The sequence below is a fragment of the Myxine glutinosa genome, chromosome 5 (genome assembly GCF_964187855.1).
Source record: "Myxine glutinosa chromosome 5, kmMyxGlut1.1, whole genome shotgun sequence".
NCBI lineage: Eukaryota > Metazoa > Chordata > Myxini > Myxiniformes > Myxinidae > Myxine > Myxine glutinosa.
The window spans coordinates 118,418,363-118,425,034 of record NC_136265.1 but is presented as its reverse complement, the minus strand read 5'-3'; the positions used below and the strand labels follow the sequence as shown (position 1 = coordinate 118,425,034).

The following is a 6,672-nucleotide window of genomic DNA, read 5'->3' as shown; positions in this document are numbered from 1 at the left end:
GGTGGATGGAGCAGTGTATGAGTGAGTGAAGGTGATTGTGTATTGTGCGGATCAAATGGTCTAGGAAGAGGAGGAGGGTGCAGGTGGCACCAGGTATGATTGCACAGGTGTGCAACGACAGGTGAATGGAGGACAGGTGTATGGAATAAATGGTATGGAGTATTGGAATGGATGGTCGTGGAGTGAGTATGGTGGAAATTGTGGAGTGGAGTGGATGGTGCGAAGGTGTGAATGGGGGAAGAGTGGACCCCCATCACGGATACCCGGGGCGGGTAGTGTAAGTGTTAGGTAGAGGGTATAGGTAAATTGTGGTTGGATATTGGCATCTGTGGTGCGGGTGAAAGAATGGTCTTTGGATGGGTGCATTAGTGTTATGGAAATGGCTGGGCGTGTAGCCTGTTAGTGTGTGTAGTTGGTTGGGCGCTCCACCACTGTGAGGATGTCGGCCAGGTGAGGCCGCAGGTGGGCTCTGGGAGCCGGTAGTAGTTGTTGTGGATGGGGCCCGAGGATCCGGAGGACGGACCTGGGTAGCCCAGTGCCAGAGGGCACTGAGTGGGGTGACAGAGCCAGGAGGGGCTGTCCCCAGTTAGTTAGGTTAGGGTGAGGAGCTAGGTAAGCTCGGGTGGCAACTGCAGTGGTGGAGGTGTGCAGGTGGGTAGACCTGCTGGGAGAGCTACACGTCGCAGCCCAGAAATTGTGCGAGGGCACCGGGAGATGAATCGGGGGAGTGAGACCCCAAATTGAGAAGCACCACAGTTTGGTCAATGGGAATTGGTTGTTAGAACCCATAGTGTAAGTGGCCAATGGATTGGCAGGGAAAGATCCCGGGTAGTGTAAAGTGTGTTAATGTCATTTAGAAAGTAGTTAGGATGAAGTCTCCTCGCACCATCTGCATCCACTCACCTGAGGTGACAGGTACTCCACACCATGCCATGGTTTGATTATTTTTTATGATGCAAATGTTTGGATTGTGAGACGCATCATGACGTGGGTGTGACATTGTGCTTTGTTGTTCCATCTCTTCCTCCTTATGAGGATTGATGATGAATTGGGTGATGGCAAATTTTGGTTAGAGGGATTGTGGAGACGAATTTGGTATAGGAGAAATATGGGGAAGACGTGACAGTAGTGACGAATTTGTAAATGGGTAGATTTTTGTACATATGGGGTAAGGGCAAGGGTAGTGTAGGTGACGGGGGGGTGACGTACAGTAGGGACGAGCTTTCTCACTTCGCCCTCCGTACGCATTTCGCCTTGCATTGCCTTATTGATGTGTACCCTTGTGACCTTACCCCTCGCTCAATTGTCTCTTTTGTCTCCCACATGACCTGTGCGCCATTGGGGGCCGAGGGGAGCGTGAGTGAGGTGGCCATTGTGCACACGAGATTCCCAGAACCAGCATGCATTGCGTTGATGTACCACTTTATGGACCGCTGTTCTGCGGCCAAGTACCACTTGATGGACCCCAGGTTCTGGGGCAGGGCACCTCTGTTGGAGATCGGCCATAGTGGCCAGGGAATCTTGCTTGCGGACCTCGGTAAGGTGGCACCTATGCCAAACAGGTGGACCACCCTTAGTTGGCCCCTGTTGCCCTAAATAAAAATGGACACGGTTTGTGCTTTTTATATTTCCAAGTAGGCCGCATGAAGCCAGAAGACGTCGGGAAGAACATCGGCCCAGCAGAGAAAGAGAAGACCACCACCAGTTGTTTTGTTGTGTTTATTATGAACCATGGTGACTGTGCACCGAGTGGTGCTTTGTGGTGCTTTTGGTGCTTTGTGGTGCTTTTGGTGCTTTGTGGTGCTTTTGGGGCTTTTGGGTGCTTTGGTGGTATTGGTACTGGTGCATCGATGCAATGCGTGCTGTCTCCTCCCTCCCAACAGGAATTTCTTTTTCTTGTTCCCTAAAAAGAAAAAAAAACACAGGTCCTGGGTTGCGTTGTAAATAAGAAATAACGTCATTGTAAATAATGCTCCCCACCGTAAATGTATAGTTTGAGAATAATTCCGTAATTCGGTTAGCTGTGGGCTTGAGTCTGTTAGACAGGGTGCAATGCAATAGGGGGACATACTTATTTGTGTTTTAAGATTGTCACACTCAGGGTCAGGTTAAAAGTAGAGGGAATTACACCTACGTGTCACACTAAGTTAAAGTTTTGTAGGCCCGATTACGGGCCTGAAGAAAGGAGGGTGCAGTGTAACGGTTTTGAGAAGTGTAACGAATTTGAGAAGTGTAACGGTTTTTGAAGAGTGTAACGATTTTGGAGGAAGTGTAACGAATGTGAAAAGTATGGTTTTGTTGTGTGTAACACCCTCGTAATGTAAATAATGGTCGCAGCCGTCCTCCTAGTTAATTCCATGAAACCTACACACAGGCCACGATATATCTTTTTAAATAGTGTATTTCCTTATTCTATGTAGGCTAAATATGTGTTTCCCACTAGATTGACTTTGCATTGTATCAAACAAAATAAGCGTAGGCCCTTTCAATTTCCCCAAACATCTCCGCTCTCCAAAGTTCCTTTCAAAAGGGGTGCGAGTGGTGTTCAATCCCGCAAGCCGCCATTGCCCATGTGCTCATCTCGGAGAAGGGGGGGGGGGGTAGGAGCCGCCAACTCACAGGCGTGGCACGTCGTCATGAGCAAAGGAGGAATCGGACAGCCCTAACAGCCAACCAGCACCGCGGTTAGCGACCGGTAGGCGTGCCCTCGCAGCCGGCGGCTTGATTCCGCCCCGAGTGATAAAAGCGACTGGAGGGACTGCTTCACCAGACGGGAGATGAGCGAAGAGGTGACATACGAGAGGAGCTGTGAGCTGAGCTGTGAGCGGTGAGATGCGAGACGCTCCAAGCCAAAGAGGAGAGGTACTCGGAGAGGAAACCAGCTTTGGAGAGACGCGCTGAGAGGAGGGAGACGGCTCAACCAGAAGGAGAGGAGCAGGTGTGACCGAGCCAGCGCGTGACGTCTACAGCATCGGCAGCGGATACGCGACCGAGGGTTTTCCCGCCAAAAACGCGAGGAATTGAGAGCTGCTACCTCCGACCCTGCCTCCCTCTCCAGCAACCCACCTCCGCCATCCCTGCCTGCAATTTCCCCGGTGTAAGTGTGAACGTCGTCTGTCCTAATCGTTGTCCTGGGTTAAGTAAATTGAATAGAATAAGTTAACGATTCCCTGCGTGACTGCTTCTTCCATCCATTGCTTGTGTGTGTATAATAAATCTGTTCTTCCTCCGTACTCTGTCTTCTTCTCTTTTTCCTTCTCTTTCGGTCGCTTTAGAGGTTTCCCGATTGAATATCTGTGGTGCGATCCGGCCAACGTTTGGGTTCTAATCGGGGAGTAACTGTTCGGTCGCGGTTGGACCATCCGCTCGGCCCATCATAACATCTAAACCGCGTCTGTAACAATATATTGGTTGTACAATTGATTACTATTGTTATTGTACTGTTATTCTTTTGTGACCTTAATAGAATACTTGTTTGTCTGTAACAATTGGTGTGGTTTCACCATTGATCTTTGACACACAGAATAACACATCTTTCTGCCGTGACTCCTCTCGAGGCTCGGAGGTACACCGTGGCCGGGGTTTGGGGAGGAGCACGTAACACATATTATAATATCATGCATGTTCTGATCCTTTCAATGACCTGATCTAACATATTATAATATCGTGCATGTTCTGGTGCTTTCAATGACGTGATCTCACATATTATAATATCATGCATTTTCCCATCCTTTCAATGACCTGATGTAACATGTTATAATATCATGTATGCTCTGATCCTTTCAATTACCTGATCGAAAATGTCATAATGTCATGCATGTTCCGATCCTTTGAATTACCTGATGTAACATGTTATAATGTAATGCATGTTCTGATCCTTTCAATGACATGATCTAACATGATTATAATGTTATGCATGTTCTGATCCTTTCAATGACATGATCTAACATGTTTATAATGCCATGTATGTTCCAATCCTTTCAATGACCTGAACTTACATGTTTATAATGCCATGCATGTTCTGCTCCTTTCATTGACCTGATCTAACATGTTTATAATGCCATGCATGTTCTGATCCTTTCAATGACCTGATCCAACATTTTATAATGTCATGCATGTTCTGATCCTTTCAATGTCCTGAACTTACATGTTTATAATGTCATGCGTGTTCTGATCCTTTCAATGACCTGATCTAGCATTTTATAATGCCATGTGTGTTCTGATCCTCCCAATTACCTGATCTAACATGTTTATAATGTCATGCGTGTTCTGATCCTTCCAATGACCTGATGTTACATGTTTATAATGCCATGCATGTTCTGATCCTTCCAATGACATGATCTAACATGTTTATAATGCCATGCATGTTCTGATCCTTTCAATGACCTGATCTAACATTTTATAATGCCATGCATGTTCTGATCCTTTCAATGACATGATCTAACATTTTATAATGCCATGCGTGTTCTGATCCTCCCAATGACCTGATCTTACATGTTTACAATGCCATGCATGTTCTGATCCTTCCAATGACCCCATCTAACATATTGTAAAAGTAATAATAATTGGCAATAATAAAAAGTATAATTACATGACTCCCCTTGCCACTCCCATAGTGCACTGTACTGGCATGAACAAAAGGTGGGAATGGAGGGGAAGCCGTAGCCAGAGGTATTCTTGGGGGTGTGGTGAGTGCAGTGCAGTGCAGGGAGCATGAGGCAGAGAGTTTTTGACAAAGATAACAACCCCACCTCCAGGACGAGGCTCAGGTCTTTCATACCGGAGGAGGGAGCAACCAGGGAGAGATAGAACGGGGACTTTTGGATTGGGTCTCGTTCATGTGTCCGTTCGTTCGTGTGAAGTATGAACAAAATCGGTCCACACATCTCCGAGATGTGGTTGGGGTCACACGCACGGACGAGATCCACCCATGAGCTCCCGGTTTGGATTAAGTGTCCAACGGGAATAATAATATCTGCGTTTAGAATTTGCACCACCATCTCTTATTTCCCCCCATCCAAAACCTTGAACTATTCAGCACAGACCCTCGTTAATTCAGCACAGATCCACTTTTTTTTGAAATACCGACAACTTTCTTTCCCGGAAGTACTAGCAGTGTCCATGTGTTTTATACCTCTCCCACTCCCGCCCCCCCCCCCCCAACGCTCCCCCCCCCCCCAGCGCCGGCTTCTCAAGCCCTCTCCCTCCCACAGATCTCCCGATGTCCCTGTTCTCTGCTGTTGTACTAGTGTGCGTCCCTCCATCCCGCTCCCTTTATTGCATGTTTTGTGTGTCCGTTTTTTTTGTGATTGATGTTTGCTCTTACATGAGCCTCGATCTTTTATACAAAAAATAAAAAGACTCGTCTCCTCGTCCGGTGGAAAAGAAAGGGGGTTGAAGGAAACAAGATGACAGTGAAAAGTCTGATATAACATCAACCGATGTAAAACGGCTGTTATGGAAACAAGGAAGTGAAAGGTGTTAACGAACGATGAATGAATTTTTTATTTGTTGATATAATAAGTTAACTCCTCAGAATACCTCGCTTCCCTCCACAAACCACCAGGTGGTGAATGGAACGGTCATCAATGGCAGGAAGCAGCCGCATAAGCAGCACCTCAAGCCAGCTTCGCGCTCAGGAAGCGAGGATTTCTGCACCTCATCAGGGTTAACGTGTCCGTTCACTTTCAGTTACGTTTCTGGACTCACAAACTATAGAAATGATCCCTGAAAGTATAGTCTTAACTTCCTCTCTCCACCGACTCGCTCTTAAACCTTGCCGGCATCCAAACATTCGTGGAGACTTCCGGGTTTTAATTACTTTATGTTACTTTTTCTTAAATTTTACAGAAACATTTCATGTGTTGGGATCAAATAAATTTCCTTCATTATAACAATATTATCATCACGTACTTACACCAATCACAAGCGAATATATTTGATGTAATCTTATATTCTAGCTTCGTCCATTTTACCGCGTCACAGGAGTGACCTCAGTGAGTGACGTCGACGCATGTTTCGTGAGTGACGTCGACACATGTTTTGTGAGTGAGGTAGACTAGAGTCCCTGTATATAGAGTTGTGTCAACTCAAATTTGGACGCCATTTTGTGTCTAAGTGTGTCGGATTAGATATACGTGTACATTCGCGACATGGGGTGATATATTCTAAACCTGCTAAAAAAAAATTTACTACACATATTTAGTCTTATTATTACATACAGGTGATATTTGTTTTGTCAAAAACTCAGCTATTGCCGTGAAAAAGAGCTGTGTGGTGATATTAAAAGTGGTATGGCAATGCATATTACAAGCCAACACTGCATATAAGAGCTTGTAGCGGCTACCGCTGGGTTTTCACAATCGCCTTGCACCTATCAAGGACGCGGAGCGATCACCATGCCGGGCTCGTCCAGGACGCCCGGGCAGGCTCGCCCTCAACTTGCCAGGCCGCAGCCAGGACGCTGGGCCACGCCCCCTCTCGCCTTTCCTGGGCAAACGCTCCGGGATAATATGTATATATATTGCTGCCCGATAAACGGGCTTTTCAGAGTGCCTGAGTGTTTGGTTTGATTAAAGCAACTCGGATGAATTCCAGCTTTTTGTCGCGTCCATTCTTCCGATCGACGTGGGAGCCCCAGCTCCTTCATTGGTGACCTACCGACATGGACAC

General features: G+C 46.7%; 1 non-coding gene across 1 annotated transcript; it reads right to left on the bottom strand.

Moving 5' to 3' along the window:
- Nucleotides 1-5,527: 5,527 nt before the first annotated feature.
- On the bottom strand, nt 5,528-5,743 carry LOC137428797 (small nucleolar RNA U3). The gene has a single exon (XR_010984753.2). It is a non-coding gene; the product is annotated as a small nucleolar RNA U3 (small nucleolar RNA).
- Between the last annotated feature and the right edge of the window lie 929 nt (nt 5,744-6,672).